Source organism: Protopterus annectens, chromosome 4.part0 (assembly GCF_019279795.1).
Source record: "Protopterus annectens isolate FY-2018-M chromosome 4.part0, PAN1.0, whole genome shotgun sequence".
NCBI lineage: Eukaryota > Metazoa > Chordata > Ceratodontiformes > Protopteridae > Protopterus > Protopterus annectens.
The window spans coordinates 1,157,603,311-1,157,621,385 of NC_056733.1; positions in this window are offsets into that span (position 1 = coordinate 1,157,603,311).

The window sequence follows — 18,075 nt, forward strand, 5'->3', positions numbered from 1 at the left end:
AATTCCAAAAGATTTTTGACTTCTTCACACAGGATTGTGCTTCTGAGGTGTCTGCTAGACACCTGAATACAAAGAACTTACCTTCCACAGGGAAAATAGATCTACATTTGGATATGTTCCAGAGGTTTTCCACCAGCTTTGATCATTGGGAGAGTACATGTCAGGATTCAGTGTCTCATGGCATCTATGATCCTCACGATACCGCTGCAAGAATCTACATAAGAAAAATACAATATATCTAAAGTATTTTTGGCCCAGCACTAACAACCATTATCTTTTCAGATTCCAGTTCTGGGATTTGTTAGAAAAGAAATCCCTTAGTGGAGACATTAAATATGGGATATGGCTGTACTGCACAATCTCTCTACAGGGTTCCTATAATCTGTCAGAGCAAAACTGTGTGGCAGACAAGCTGAGAAGGAAGAGAAATTAGAGTGGGGGTGTTTAAAGATTTGATCCATCTATGGGGGGTTCCTCAAGATGACCTTTTGGTCTTCTCTCTGAACAATCAGCTGGCAAAATTTTGCACCAGGACTCCATGCAAGAAGGCCTAGAAGACAGATGCCATTTCTTTTCCTTGGACAGGAATGTTTATATATGCTTTTTCACCCTTTCCACTGATGTCCAGGGTACTTCTGAAGATTCAGAAGGAATCCCTTAGGCCCAGGCAACAGTGGCTCTCTCTTCTTTTGCAATTGACTAGAGGAAATTACCAGAAGTTTCCTCAGAGACTGGTTCTTCTCACACAAAACAGGGGTGTTTGATTCATCCCAACCCTAAACAACTTAAACTGACTGACTGCCTGCATGATAGGATCTTAATTGCTGAGGACATGCAGCAGGTACTAATGGAGACAAGAAACCCTGCAACTAGAAAATCATATATTCGGAGATGAAAAAGGTTTCCTAGTTAGTGCCAATAAAATAACTAGCACCCATTCAGGGCTAGCGTTTCTTTGATTTTACAATATTTGCATGAGTTACTTTCCTAAGGCCTGTCCCACTCCTCTAACAAGGTTCATTTATTAGCCATTTCAAAATGTCTGGCCACTGATCCCCCTCTTTCAATGCAGTCTCATGTCAACGTGACAGGGGTATTGCCTAAGAGACCTCCAACAAAACTTGTAGCTTCTCCTTGGGATCAAACTTTTGTGTTAGAGAAGCTAGTTCTTGCTCAGTTTGAACCATCTCATCTAGCTGACTTGAGGTTCTTAACCTGGAAAACAGTTTTACTGGTCTCTCTGACCTCTGCAAGAAGAGTATCTGATTTGTAAGCACTTATGGTGGGTCAACCTTATTTCATTTTCCACATAGACAGGGCTTCCTTGAGAACTAATCTTTCTTTTATGCCTATATTGGTATTCAGGTTTACTTTAAGCCAAATTATCCATCTCTTTGTGTTCTTCCCTGAACCCCAAAATGAAGGCAAAATGATAATTCACACCTTGGATGTCCACAGACAACTCAGGTACTATATTGACAGAATAAAATCTGTCAGAACTTCCAATCAGTTGCTCATTTCTTTTGAAGGTAGGAAAAAAGAGATAACCTGTGCCAAAGCAGATTATTTCCAAATGGTTATTTTGGGAAATTATCTTTTGTTGCTCACATCACAGCAAAACGATTCCAGGCAAGGTCAAGGCATACTCCACCAGGGCCTTGGCTTCACCTAGGCTTTTTATAAAGTGTTTGGATTCTAGAAATACTCTAGAAGCAGCAACCTGGTCATCTATACATACTTTTAGAAAATACTACAAACTAGATTCCGTCTCCAGGTCTAGGTCAGGCTTTGTAGGACCATACTCCAGGGGTTCCTGGACCCTTTCCTTCCATCTCCTAGTTGTTATTAGCTATTTTAATCTACCCATATAACTTAGGTCACTGCAGAAGTGATTGATAAGAAGAACATTGCTCAGTTGTGTAGGTAAACTTACCATAGCAATAGATGTTCAAATGATCACTGCTGTATCATCTGCTCCTTCTCTCCATTCCCCTTGTTTTTAGTCGGTTTAATGCCAGAGTGTGTACATTTGTTTTTTTTTTTTTCTCCTCTTAGGGCTCTGCCTCCCCATCCCAGTTGGCATGAAAGCTCTGAAGGGCTTAGCACCCAAACCCGTCGTTTTAGTCATCTCTGCTTGAGTTGTTTAATGGTTTGGGTACTTGGTGATGTCCTGAAGGTCTGGAAGCTGGCCAGCTGTTATATCCCATGTAAGATATATCCCATATAGCTTAAGTTTCTGCAGCAGTGATTATTCAAACATCTACTGTTATGGCAAGTTTACTTACCCAGCTGAACTGGCTAGGCTTAAAATGGCCCAGAAGGGCAGTTAGCCTTGAACTTACCTATATACCTATGAACCTATGAAAAAGAAGAACCTGGACACTGGAGGACCCAAAAGGGAAGGGGTGAAAGTGCTGTGGTGCTTGTTTCTCTTTCCTATTGCCTTATGGATAACAGACTGGGTTAACAAACATATTCCACTCCAGAAGAAGGAGAGCTGCTGCTATAAAGTGATACGTAGGGCTCATACCAGAAAGGACAATGGAGCAAATGGGGCTTAGGACTCAAACAGGTTTAATAATCAAGGTTTGCAAGGCACAAAAAAATCCAGTTTGGATCTAGCAAGTTAAATTTTCACAAAGGCAATATATTCCATTTCACTGGTGTTCTTTTGAAAATATTGAACTTTTTTTGTCTTTTTCTTCTTCATGGGGTGATGCTCTGCACACAGACCATGTGTACTTGGTTACAGGATACCACATTGTCATCTATGTAAAACTTCATATACTGCAGCATAACCACTAAAAACACATATCAAAGTATCTGTTGTTCTTATAAATAGGAATGAGCACAAGATATCAAAATCTACACTGAGTAAGTGATCATGCAAATTGCTGATACACTAAACAAAAAACAATATAGTCACTAGTCTTGTAGAAGGGACTAACTCCTTCCCTTTTGCATGTCATACGAGAGCTATACCCTCATGTCCCTTATAATTTATGCATATATGTGTGTGTGTGTGTGTGTGTGTGTGTGTGTGTGTGTGTGTGTGTGTGTGTGTGTGTGTGTGTGTGTGTGTGTGTGTGTGTGTGTGTGTGTGTGTGTGTGTGTATGTGTTTGTGTGTGTGTGTGTGTGTGTGTGTACTAATTCCAGAATCACAGAAACATGTGAGAAAGGAAACAGTTGCTGAGATGTAATCCAGCTGTTTTCCCTTGTCTGTACTTGAGCTCTATCCATCTTGGCAAGTAAACAAATAACAAATGCCACTGGTATGAGACTAGGATTTGTGCTCTGCAATGGAACACAACAGTAAAAGCATTCACTGAGTGAATCTCAGTGAGTACAGATTCACTGATCAGATTCATGTTCAACAATCCTGTAACCATGTAGACTGTCCTGCTATTTCCATTCCTCTCTGTGACCCAAAGGTCCTCATCTCTTCCATGTTTGCATCTTTATTTTGTTGTTTTGGTCTTTTCCATTACATAAAATCTACACCACATCCTGTTTTGTTCTCCTTGTCTCCTGAATGAATTGTGCACCCAGTATGTTTTCATTCTATTCATTTATCTGGCTGTTTGACTAATGAACAGGTAGGGGTATTGAATTTGGGTTTAAAATTCGTCCCCACTGTAGTACCATCTTGGCATATTCTTGAACAAGAACTTTTTAGTTTATCACGTACGTTACAACTGAAATGTCACCTTGATTATAATGTGAATGATAATAATGAGAGTTTGTCTGAAGAATATTTTTCTTGTAACTCTGATAGTTTGTCTTTTGTGGAAAATGTAGTTTTAACGCATATTGTGTATTAAGTACATCTAGTATTAAATGTAAAAGTGATTTTATACCAGCTTTTAGCAATGAAAGTGGTAAAAATTTTATGATCATGGTTTGTTTTGTATTAGAACAGATCTATGGCGATTTTAGTCAGTATAAATCTCAGATATGTTATAATTTAACTAAATGTGAATGGACAGCATTAAAAGATTTGGCACAAAGTAAACATTTAATTGTAAAGCCATTAGATAAAGGTAATAAAATTGTGATTTTTACACTACAGTCAGTATTTGCAAATGTGTTACATGCATTTACATGATACTGATGTTTATAGAATTGTTGATATTCAACCTTTTCATGGGGCACTTCAGGAATATTTGGCGTTAAATAAAGGTCAACGTTTAGGATATTTTACTAAAGAAGATGTGAATAAAAAGTTAAATATTGACAAATGTACTATGACTACTTTTTACTGCCTGCCTAAACTACATAAGGTACAACAAAGTGGGGCTATTCCACCTGGTAGCCCCATAGTTGCTGCTACAAATTATTTTTTGCACAATATTGGTATCGTTGTTCATGAATTTCTTTTGCCGTATGTTCAGCAGTTAGATTCTTATATTAGGGATACTTTTGATTTTCTTAACAAAATTTCTGTAATTAATTGGAATTCAAATATGTGCTGGATAACCCTGGATGTAAGTTTATATACAAGTATTAAACACAGAGATGGCATTACTGCTTTACTATCTATGTTAGAAGAATGCCCATTATCAAGTTGTATTATTGAGTGGATAAAATTTAGTTTGAATAGTTTGAGTGGTGGTGCTGCGGTAGCATTGTCGCCTCACAGTTAGACGTTGCCCGTTCGATTCTCAGTTAGAGCGTTTTCTGTGTGGCGACATGCGTGAATGGCGTTCCTTCGCTGAAGGTTTGGCGTTAGGCTGGGCAGGCCAGTACGTAAAAATATATTGCCAATCATTAGCGGACCAGAGTTCAGCTGTGGCGACCCCTAACCGGGAAAAAGCCGAAAGATACAAAAATAATTATTTTTCTTTTAATAATCAGATTTTTCATCAACTACAAGGCACAGCTATGGGGGCACCTTTTGCCCCTACTTATGCAAATATTTTTATGGCCTATTTTGAAAAGAGGAATATCTATAATCATGAATTTTATAAAAATATGTCGTAAAGTATTATAGATATATAGATGATTTGATTTTTATATGCCAATATGGCATTAATGAAGTTGAGAGTTTTGTCAATGATTTACAGTGTAATGAATTTAATTTATCCTTTGATGGCTTGCAGTTTGGTCAGACAGTTGATTTTTTAGATGTGCATTTGATGGATACTAACACTGGCCACATTTTTACTTCAGTGTTTAGAAAATTTGAGGATGGGGGGCAATTTTTGCATGGTTCTAGTTTTCACCCAATGCACTTAATTAATTCCCTACCTTATGGGGAACTACTACGTTTATGTAGAATTTGTAATAATACAACTGATGCGGTGGTGGTGCTGCAGTAGCATTGTCGCCTCACAGTAAGACGTTGTCCTGTTCGATTCTCAGCTAAAACGTCTCCTGGGTGGAAACATGCGTGAATGGGCGTATCTTTGTTGAAGGTTGTGCGTCAGGGCTGGCAACTCGGTATGTAAAAATCTACTGCCAATCATTAGCGGACCGGAATTCCGCTGTGGCGACCCCTAACCGGGAAAAGCCAAAAGATACAACAACAACAACAACAACAACAACAACTGATTTATTTAAAGCTATTACATCAACTACTTAGATGTTTTTGAATAGGGGGTATTCCTTATTCACTATTCAGAATGCTTTGGATAAAATTAGTGTGAATTATTTAGTAAATGTTAATAAATTTAAAGGTAAAAAATGTATGCATCACAAAAAGGAGACTAGTTCTCAAAATAAGTTTTATATAGTTATGCTATATATCTTGAGTGAACAGATGCAAGAACAAATCAAATATTATTGGAATTTTTTATTGAGGGATGGAAAGCTAAATAAGTTATTAAATGTATTTCCTGTCTTTTCTTATAAGAGAGGTGTCAATATAGCGGACAAACTCATTAAATCATATTTTATTGCCCCTGTAGAATGTTTAGTAGATAATCCATTATCTAAGGGTACTTTTCCTTGTGGGAAGTGTAATGTTTGTGATTTACTTGTTCAAACATTTCACAAATTGGGTAATAAGAATTTTACTGTATTATCTAGGTTTTCATGTACTACTTCTGGTGTTATTTATGCTTTACATTGTCCATGCAATTTAATATACATCAGGGAGACTAAAAGAATGTTTAAACATCGACTATAAGAACATGTCAGAGATATAAAGAAATGTAGAGTTGAAAGTTCTATTGCAATTAATTTCATGCAGTATCATAAAAGTGATTATAGATTGTTGCAAGCTATTATTTTAGATAAAGTTTTTGTTAAATTAGGTGATGATGAAATGCTAAAGAATAAATTACTTTTTAAGGAATCTTTATTTTAAAGTATAATACTTTGTCTCCTCGTGGCCTTAATTGTGAAATCAATTGGAAATACATGATTTAATTAATTGATTGCTGTTATAATTATTTGATTAAGGTGGGGTATTTAAGGGGAATGTTTTCTCATTTGTATTGTATACTTCTTGAAGACTGGTTCAGTCGAGGTGCTAAAGAAGAAGAAATATTTTTGGATCCTGTTTCCTGTTTGTTTGTGGTATTCTACCTCATCTCTTCCATGTTTGCATCTTTATTTTGTTGCTTTGGTCTTTTCCATTACATAAAAAGTTTTCCTGCCTAAATATCAATACATTATTCTTTCATGAATGGTCTACTAGCTCAGGCAATTTCTTACTCAGTCTCTCACAACAGGTACTTTTGACATGCCATAGACTTGCCCTTTTCACTTTATCCTTGTGTAGATTGCCACTGCCCTTTCCTATCTTAATCAGGAGTGCTCTGCTATACTTGTTTTTGCTCTGTAGTTTGCTTAACCCCCTTTATCTGCTAGTTTAAATGTTTATTGATATAATTTCTAAGCCTGCCCCTAGGATCATGCATGCTATTACTGAAGCAGGCCCTGACAACCTAGGTCTATCTCTCTCTGACTATATTCATAGTCCCCAGCAAACTAGAAGCCCAGAGCTCTGGACTAGTTGTTCAACCACTTGTTGAACAACATTGACTCAAAGTAACTATCACTACCCACTTCATGCCATGAGTGGTAACATTTCTTGAGAATGTGGACGTGGAAGACCCATCTTCAGTCCTCTCCATTCTGTTTATGTTTCCCTACAGAGGCAATGCTACCAACACTCTTATAGTTTGCATCTTCAGCTGCAGTCTTCATGATTCTCTACATGTCCCCTCATGCCATGGCAACTGGAATACATCTTATGTCCATTTCTACTCCCACCCTAGTTTTATCATCCTAGTTATAGAATTACCCTAGTATAACAGCCTGTTCTTCTAGGGGCTACTGCTACTCTTTTGTTTGGTTGTCATTTGTAGGACTTTTCTTTACCCTATGTAGTTTTCACTGATCATGCATCCTTAGCAAATTAAATGTGTTATGACAATACTAGAATTAAGGAAAGTTATGTCTGGAGGAAAAGAGCTATATTTTCTTACTGCTATCATCCAAAAGCCCATTGTATTCTGTAGAGCCGCTTTTTCAATACCCTCTGGAGCAGTCATATTGATCTTATGGGCCAATATGTGGCAGGGAGTGGACCTCTGCGGTTCATTCAGCTGTACCTTGAGATGAGCTGCTTGTTCTTCCAGTCTAGACGAGTTACTGCAGAAGTTGCCCCCGAAGACTTCATCCATAGCCATTGTATTATAATTCTCCTGTTTGCATTTATTTTATTTTAAACATACATGCAATTAGCCAAAAATAAAACAGAATAATAATCATGTGTTCCTACTTTGGGAGAGTTGTAGTCTCAGAATTTTTATTTTATTTCTGAAAAAAAATGTTGTTATCCCGATCTTCAGTGCATCACCTCATGAAACTGTTCAAGATTCTTTGCAAACAATATTTGCTATTGTTCTCATTCCAGTAATTAATATCTCCTGGCACCTATTGACCATTTAACATAGTTATTAAATATGTCGCTGTGAATACAGTCCTGCAGTGCAACACAAATAAGGAAGCACACTTTGCTGTCTTAGCCATCTGTGTGTATTTGCCATACACTGTAAGGCTAGAGCACCTACAGACTTTCTTTATTCAGTGATAAATATGGTACTAAGGTAGTTTAAAAATGCTGCTGATAACTGCTTAACAGAGTACCCCTCTAGCACCTAAAAGAAGAAATGTAAGATAATGAAATAATATAGATTTCCATAAAAATAAACACTTTTAATTTGTAAAAATGTTAGCTACAAACTTCGACAGTTTGCACGTAATAAAATGCTGTTTCTTTTTCAGCATTAGAAAAATTCTCAGCAAAAAGCATTTCTGAAACATTTATAGAAATTACATTTTTCTCTTCTTCTTCCAGATTTTTTGGGGGTTAAATCTATAAAATTGAAATATCACTACCTTTAATGCCTTTTCTAATAATAGAAGTTACCTATCAAGTGATAAGCAAATAATTTTAAACTGAAGAATTGCTTCAAATTGGCTAATGTGCCAGATGTACGTGAAAGTCATCTACCATAATCTAGGGGTGTGTCAACCTTCAACAAACTGATACTCTCTGAGCTAAAATTTTAAACTGTCTTTTAGGGGATCTGTGGTATGTTTTAGTACAGAATTTTGCCATAGACTCACATAAACTTGGCAGGCTTTTACAGTTGCACAAAACACAGTAAAACTGGTTACAGACACGTTTTGCTATGTAAAGCTTATTTATCTGTTTATTTATTCATTTTATTTCCAAAAGGTTTTGTATGAGCACTATAATCTTTTCTTTGAAATTCTTCCTTAACTACATACCTCTCAACCATACCTCAGTACAAGGAACATTCCTAATTTTGAATGTTAAAATTTTGTGTTCCACACTGTTCCACGCTAAAAGGGATGTTCATTGTTCTTTGTTAAGAACTTTTTTTAACAAATATCATTTGTAAATAGTACTGAATAATACTGAATCATGTTAATTCATCAGGAAAAAATATTTTAAGTTGGAAGTAACAGTTAATAACCACACCGTGAACTTCGTATTTGAAGTTGTTAGTAAGTGTTCCACTTTATGAGAGGTAGTGTTCTACATTTTGTAAATAGAAGGTTGCGAGCTATGTTTCACATACTGATTGTAAATTAACATGAAACCAAGAACCAACAGAAAACTTGACAGAAATCCAAAAAAACGCTGACAGTCCTGTATTCAAAAACATTTATTGGGGAAACCACAACAGTTAAGCGCTTTCGTCAGCTACCACAGGCTGACTTCATCACAACTGAAATAAAACAAAAACATTTTAATTTATAGCATAAAAGCATCACCTTACTCAATTAAACAATCAAGTAAATAGTTCTATATGCTTAAAGTGCCAAGTGCAATAAATAATGCCATAGCCATAAAAACAACATAGTATATAAACACAAAGAACTCTACACCCTAAAAATAACTTGATATAAAATTAACAGTAGGTAATAAAAAATAGGAAATTAATATATTAAAAATGGAACAACTTTAAATTTCATGTGCTCGCAACTTAAGTAGGCTAGTTAAATTTGTTGCATCGTTCAAGCCAGGGTGGGTAGTGGCGCCTAATTTAATCTGCCAAAACAATTCTCTAAAATCAAGATAATCTTCCCAACAAGTAATGCTGGGTTAGGCACCAGGAAGTGTGGGTTTTGTTCACAATGTTTTTACATTTTGAACACAGACAAGATTATTATTAATCACACAGTTATTAAGTCCAAGGGTAGATTTTCTTGTAGCACTGTGGGAGTTATTTATGCAGCTTTGTGTATTAATTGTAAGGGGTTCTACATTGGTAAAACCAAAAGGCACTTTAAAGATAGGGTATACGAACATTTTAGGGCTATAAGAACCCAGAACAAAACTAGTGCTTTATTCAAGCACATCAATAAAAACCCTGGACATGATTTTAAATTTTGTGTCATTGAAAAAGTCCCACAGAACCCTAGGGGTGGACCATGGGAAGATTATCTTGATTTTAGAGAATTGTTTTGGCAGATTAAATTAGATGCCACTATCTTCCCTGGCTTGAACGATGTAACAAATTTAACTAGCTTACTTAAATTGCAAGCACATGAAATTTAAAGTTGTTCAATTTTTAATATATTAATTTCCTATTTTTTTATTACCTACTGTTAATTTTATATCACATTATTTTTAGGGTGTAGAGTTGTTTGTGTTTATATACTATGTTGTTTTTTATGGCTATGTCATTTTTTATTGCACTTGGCACTTTAAGCATATAGAACTATTTACTTGATTGTTTAATTGAGTCAGGTGATGCTTTTATGCTATAAATTAAACATATTTTTGTTTTATTTCAGTTCTGATGAAGTCAGCCTGTGGTTGCTGATGAAAGCGTTTAACTGTTGTGGTTTTCAGAATAAAAGTTTTTGAGTACAGGACTGTCAGCATTTTTTTGGATTTCTGATTGTAAATTAACACATAGGTTCATAGGTTCATATGTAGGTACTAGGCTATTGGCCCTAGGGCCTATATAAACCTAGCCAAATGGTACCCTGGCTTTTGCCATCCAAGATAATTATTTTCCTGTGCCCCTGTCAAGCAGAGCCACAGAAGGGATCCCAGGGTGAATTTCCTATCTCCCATCCAGTCATCAAGATTTTTTTTTTGAAGAGTGCTAATGAGGAGTTTTCTTTGATATAGATATGTAGTTTGTTCCAGAGTATGGGAAGTCTCTGGGGCATGAATCTATCCCTCCAGCATGCTCTGTTTATTGTGGTGACAACGTTTAGGTACCTAGAGCATGTAGCTTGGAGGGATTGGGATTTCTTTTAGTGGAGCATGTCCAACAGCTCTGGGTTTGACATAGCTTTGTATGTTAGGCAGAGATTGCCTCTGAGTAGGCGATATGCGACAGAGTAAAGCTGGAGTTTTTTGAGACGGTCTGCGTAGGGCATCTGTTTGAGGCTGGTAATCCTCTTTGTGAGATATTTCTGAGGCCTTTCCAGTTGTTGTAGATGTCTTGTGAGGTACATATCAATAGGGGCATTGTGCTCTATAACGGGTCTAATGAGTGATGAGTAGAGGGGAAAAATGATCTCTTTTTTCCTGGATGAGAAACCTTTTGTGATGAGGTGTGCCATGTAGAAGGATTTCCTGACTACTGTGGCAATGTGATTATCAAAGGAGAGACTACTGTCCACCTGTGTCCCAAGGTCTCTTATCACACTTTCGGTGTTAAGTAGACTACTGCCTATGTGGTAGTTCATGGGTACAGAGTTTTTACCAAAAGGGATGACAATGCACTTTTTGGCATTGAGCTTGAGGCCATGGCTTTGACACCAGGCATCTGTCTCAGTGAGGCCCTTTTGTAGGATGTCCACATCGTTAGGAGTTTTGATTATGGCTCCTAGTTTGCAGTCATCTGCGAACTTTGTTAGCCAAATACCTTCTGTGTTAGCCTGTACTTCAGAGAAGTAGATACCAAACAGGAGAGGACCTGGGACTGAACCCTGTGGTACTTTACTTTTCACTGGTCTGAAGTTGGATTTAGAGTCTGCTACTTTCACAGTGTGGGTTCTGTCAGTGAGCTATTTGGCAACCCATCTTGTGACATAGGGATTTATTCCTAGTTTAGTGAGTTTATCTATAATTCCAGGGTGGGGGATGGTGTCAAAAGGCTTGGCGAGATCTAGATAGGCTGTGTGAACCACCTTACCTTCATCTACGGCTTTGGTGACTGCTTCAAAGAAGTCTATCAGGTTTAGGAGACACGATCTGCCTTTTACAAACCTGAATTGGGTAGGGTCCAGAAGTTGGAGATTACCAATGCCATTGTTTATAAGTTCCATGATGATACATTCCATAGCTTTGCAGACCAGACTCATCAGGCTAATGGGGCGGTAGTTCCCAGGGTCCGTGGTGGCTCCTCCTTTGTGGAGTGGGATAACCGTTGCTGTGTGCCATTCAGTGGGCACAAAGCTAGAGGTGAGGCTATGATTGAACATGGTACTTAAGTGGGGTGCCAGTTCATTCTGTAGTTCATGTAGAATGCAGCCTGGGATGTTGTCAGGCCCCATGGATGCTGTGTTCTTGGCTTTGGAGAGTGTGTTTTTTACCTGTGCAGCTGTGATTACAGGAACTTTGCATTCTTCTGGTATAGAAATGGGCCCTTTAGGGGATGAGAGAGGGGTAAAGTTAGCACTGAACCTATCTGCCAGGATGTTGGCAATGTCAGTTGCTTCTGTATATTTAGTGCCATTGTGCTGTAACTCAGAGCAGATCTGAGTGTTGCCATTGAGATTCTTGCCATAGCTATAGAATTCTTTGTGGTTGTGTTTAGAATCAGTGGTGATTTTGTTTTCGTAACTAGCTTTGGAGGATTTTATGAGGACTCTCAGCTTAAGGCTGACCACGGAGTTCCTCCAATCATGGGATTTTACTCTTTTTTGCAACAGTTTCTTTCTTCTGTTGTAGAGTTTGTTTATGGCAGGGGGACCACCAGATTGGCTTGCTTTTTTTGGAGGATAGCATCTTGGTTCTGTTAGGGACATGCACTCATGTAAATGCTTATAAAGTGCAATTGTATAGGATTCAGCAGTCGTACCTCTATTGTCTGACAGCATGGGTGTCATGACGTTTGCCACTTCTGTCTTAAGAAGTGTGAAGTTGGCTTTGGAGAAATTTTTTACAGTGGTTTCCCTAATGGGGGGTGAGATGTGGATGTCTAGGGTGATTTGCTTGTGGTCAGATCTGACCAACGAGGAATTGACCTCTGGTGTGGAACAACAGTTGCCCATGTTGGCAATGACCAGGTCTAGGATATTGCTGCCCCTGATGGGGCATGAGCAAAAATCCTCTTATGGCTGTCTGTGTGATAGCCTTGCGATGATCAGCTTTTACTATAAATGAATAAATGGGCAGGATCATTCATAGTGATCAGCCATAGGGCAGCAGGTACAAAGGCCGAAAAATAACTCCTTAACAAAGAATCAAAATTTGCTCAGCATTTAGCAGGCATTGTTTTTTTTTTTTTGTAGAATCGGTCCTTCCTAAAGATCTATTTATTTTTATTGTTTAAAATGTATTTATACCTTCAAATGAGACATGTTTGAAAATAAGTATTACTTTTGTAAGGAGAGCTTGGGTACAAATCCTTTTTTTTCATGACAGCAGTTTGTTTGATTCTTTGTGAGAAGGAGAATTTGCATTTCTTGATGTTCTGTTCCGTTCTTTGTAAAAATTTGAAGTAAGACGATCTCTTGGAGCACAATTTTAAGTTGCAATTTTACCATTGCCAGCATGACATATAGTTGGTTCGTTGACAAGAACTATAAAATAATGTTCCCTATAAATGACAAAGCAACACAAATAAATTGGTAGGTATTACTTATCTTGGACTATGAATTGAGAACAGGAACATTATAAACAAACGTCACTTACGGAAAGTTTCTCATTGCTCTTATGTCTATATTTGGCTAATGTTAAGAAACATTTTTCAACACTAGATTATTGTCCCCTGAGGATTTCAGTATTTACCTTTATGAAGGTTTTGCTGTCCAAATTTAAAATAAATAGACATGCAGCTTTTATAAGCTTTTAGCCAGCTCTTTATTCTCTTGAGTTTATTGCATGCTGGAGGCAGTGTTTTGACAATTTCTGTTTATTGAATGTTGTGTACAGTAGCAAGTCACATGAATATTTGTTATGAAGTTTGTAGTGTGAATATCTAAGATGTACCTTTCATTCCAGATGTTTAATAATATTGTCAAGAGACAGATGCTATTTTACTACACAGCTGCAAGGCTAATTCCATCCTCTAATGTCAATCAGAAATGTCAGTTTGAAGTACCAAATATTTTGCTTTGAAACTTTGATTCAGTCACTGGTTGTAATATTCTAAATCAAGTAACTACATGTTTAAGACACTCCTTTGCCATTAGGAAAGTAAATGTATACAGTATTTATTGAAATTGTTCAATTGTAAAATAAATTAGCATGGAGTCACTTTGTAGACTATACTTTCTTTTATCACTGATTTTTAGCACCTCTTGGTACAGGACAGCTTTGGTTGTTGGGTGTTGTCTTTATCTGGAAGTTATCCAACAACCATGGGTCATTTACTTGCTTTAAAATATAATCTGGTTTCTAAATTATCAGTAGGTAAGTATGTAGATCACAGGATTAACTTGGGACAATATCAGAAAAGTATTTTGAAATAGGGGACATATTTAAGAGTGGTGGTAAGAAGATTTGGCAGTAAGAAACTTATGATGAGAAAGAAGATCTCTTTCATTCATTGAGTTTTGCAGACAAAATGTGTCTTTCAAGATGAAGACAAGTCACTACTACCTAAATGGACAAGGCATGTCAGCTGTGATGATGGAAATAAAGAGGACTGTGTGTCAAAAAATATATATTGCTACCAACAATGTTTCCTGGGAAAGGAGCTAGTAATCTGTATCATAGGATCATAGGAAGTTACTAGGCTATTGGCCCTGAGGCCCTTATAAACCTAGCCAAGTGTTTAGCCCATGTTTAGACAAGTCAACACTCAAACCCCTGTCCAGCAGGGAAAGATTTTTTTACATACTTGCCAAATAATGAATGCAGCATAGTCTTTTGAAAACCTAGACTGATGTACAGACACATTTATTTATTTATTTATTTATTGACATTTGGTGACCAGGAAAGTCCGACTGGGTCAGGGACCCATTTTCAGAGGAGGCCTGGGGAGAAAAGCTCCAAAAACAGTATTTATAGATATAAGTATATGTAATGCAAAATATCATGACACTTTGACTTCAGTTTAAACAACGGGCAACAGCCATTTACAGAATAGGAGAGTAAAACATTAAATTCAGTATTACAGAGACTAAGCTATCATTTTAAACAAGATGTGATAATAAAGAAGTACACATTTAGAACATTTACATTGGTTTAGAAGGAATGATTAGATTCAAAAGGCAGTAGAAGAGAGAGAGAGAAAGGATGGTTGGAGGTGGATTTTAGGTAAGGAGAGAGAGGGCAAGATAGATGTTAGTGAGTAGTGTAAGTGAGAGCAGATGTAAGGTAAGTTAGTAGTATAATGGAGGGTAGGTGGAAGGAAGAGAGAGGAGGTGAAGAAGTGACACAGGGGGAGAAGGATGTTAGATTTGGCAAAGACAGGTCCAGGAATTGTAAAGGTACTTTTTGGTGTAAGCAGTTAAGATATTTATAATTAAGAGAGAAAATGTACAGGCTGCAACAATATAGTCACAGAACTGCCTCTGTCTGCAAGGGGAGCACTGCAAACTACAGCAGCAGTGCAGTTCTAACTGAAATAATAATAATCTACAACAAAGCCCTAGCTGAGTAATTACTGTGTGCCACCACCCCCCCCAAAAAGAAAATCTTACACTGAGTACTGAAACTGTCTACAAGGGAATTCTCTGCAAACAGTGCCTAGAACAAGAATGGCACATTTCTAAATGAAATTATAAAATACAGAAAAGGAGCAAACTAAGAAACCAGCCTTCACAGTGAAATCTGAAAACACTGTTACAATAATCTTTTATGAGTGTCTCTAAGACTCATATTTTGTTTGATTAGTATTTTTAAGCTCCTTTTGTTTTTCCAGGCAGGGAGAAGTAGCCTGCCTATGCTAATTTAAAAGTGGAATTGGTCAGTACCTGCCTAGGTCCACATCAACTATAAGTATAAACTAGAGTAATCTAAATCATTGTAACACACGTGAATGAAGAATGGATTCATTTATTCTTCCTCGACTGGTGAAGAAAGAGAGTTTTTCAGCTGCACTCATACTCATACCTCTCAGCTGTTCACGTTTTTTGCAGAATGTCCAGATTTTTGCTGTAATTTTTAGATTGTTCCTTGTGAAATAGGTGGTTTTCTAGCAAATCATTGAGGACTGAAGCCGTTAAATAATGACAGACATTTGCATTTCAGATTTCACATCCTTCAGAAAATGCATGTCAACATAAAACCTATTATTCTAACAACTTTCTAAGTTTATAAGGGCAATATTTAAAAATCTGATTTTGGGTCCTTAGTCTCCCCATTATTTTTGGTTTTGTCCAGATTTCTTGTGCTTAATAGGTTGAGAGGTATAACTGTACTAGGCCTTTCAAGTTATTGTTTTATACATCAAAAGATAACATTGGACTACTTACACTTTTCTGGCTACTCTCACCTGCCATAGCTCTGGCCTTCTTACCATGTATCATTTTCAGTTCCCCACTACTGAGAGCTCACAGCATTTAAAAATAATGTGTCCCATGAGCGTCCATCTGCTATTGTAATTCAGGGAATCAAAGGCATTGCTCCTTGTGTTTACTCCAAGCAGTTTTATTTTTATATAACTTTTATTTTGCTTTGACATTACTCATGGTGTTGGAACCTGTAAAATGTTAAGATACCAGTTTTGCTGACAGTTTAGTGTTTGATTCTTAAGCACTCTTGATTGTTTCATCATTTTATTATGCTCTAGAGTCTTAGCACTGAATGTATTCAGCAAGTCACAAAATCTATTTATCACATCTGTGAACACAATGTGTGACACTTTTTATACATATTTCTATATGTAAACACAATAGAGATGTAGACAACATAGTGCAAATTCTTTTTATCACATCTAACACATCCAACAGAAGTGGATGACTGTCCAATGGGGCAGCAATCAGCAGAGCTAAGATGGCGGACTGGTAGTAATACTCAGAAGATGTTTTGCAGGGGGCGTGGCCAAGGATGAACACAGGATAGCAGCAGATTTCTTCAGCTCCACCAATTTCATTACATTGACAGGAATTAATTACTTAAAAAATTAATTTTTGAAGTAATTTTCTTTCTAAATATGTTTGTTTTATATAGTTCTTGAACTATATCTAAAAAAGAAAGGAAATCTTAATAATATTCCTGTCAGAAATTACTTTGGAAATTTTCCTGTCAGTTTATCAGTCTGAAATGAGTTCCAGTAAGACAAATTCTCAAGACTCCAGCATCAAGAAAGAACTTCAGTCTCTGATAATTATAGTCCAGCAACTTACTGCTAAGATGGATAAAATGGATACTAAAATAGACACTTTCATAGAAAAAACTACAAAACAAATAGACTTGTTACATATGGACCTGCAACAACAGAAGATCCAGATGACAGGCATAGAAGAAGCTGTGAATGACATGGAAAATAGAATACAAGAAGAGGAAATCAACATTGACTTTCTGCTGAAACAAAATACACATTTACAAACAAAGCTGGATGACCTGGAAAATAGATCTAGGCGCAATAACATTAGGATTTTTGGACTGCCAGAAAATATTGAAGGTAACAATATTACTTCTTTTTTAACAACATGGCTCCCTAAAACTTTAGATTTACCAGAAGCATTCTCTTTTGGTATCGAAAGAGCACATAGATCTATAGCTAATACTAACTCTAACAAAAACTATCCTAGATCAGTTATAGTTAGATTTCTATCATCTTTGATAAAGAGATGGTTCTTAAATCTGCTTGGGCTAAAGCTCCTGTTAAGATTAATGAAACAACTGTGCATTTTGACAATGACTATTCTTCCATGGTATTAGCTAAAAGAAAAGTTTTTCTGCCACTAATAAGGGAGCTTAAAAAAGCACAGTTTAAAACATACCTTCTGTTTCCTGCCAAGCTTAAAATCTTCCTTCCTGATGGTCCTAAAATTTTCGATGACTTAGACTCTGCTTTACTGTTTATCAAAAAAATAAGATTTTGGAAAAATAGAAGAAATGGAATGGGCTAGTCCTTCGTTAAAGAGACTGGCAACTGAAACTTCGTGGAAGACTTCAGAGAAGAAGAAGAGACTAAAAAACAAATGATTTGTACTATGTTTTTTTTCTCTCTCTCATCATTTTATTTTATTATTAATCTTTTTAAATATAGTTCCTGCATTTCCAAGAAGCAACAAATATTTTGAAAAAGATTTAATCAAAGTTATTCTCTGTGTGCAAAGAAATGTTTTGTTTCATAACTAGTCAAAATATCTGGAGATTTAATGGCAAGCTGTGATTTAACTTGTTTCTCTTTCTGAAGAGGAAAAATAAGGTCAGTAATTTGATACATTTTTTTCCTTTAAAAGTTTATATGTTCTTCAAATGCTATTCCTAATTATACTTTCTTGAT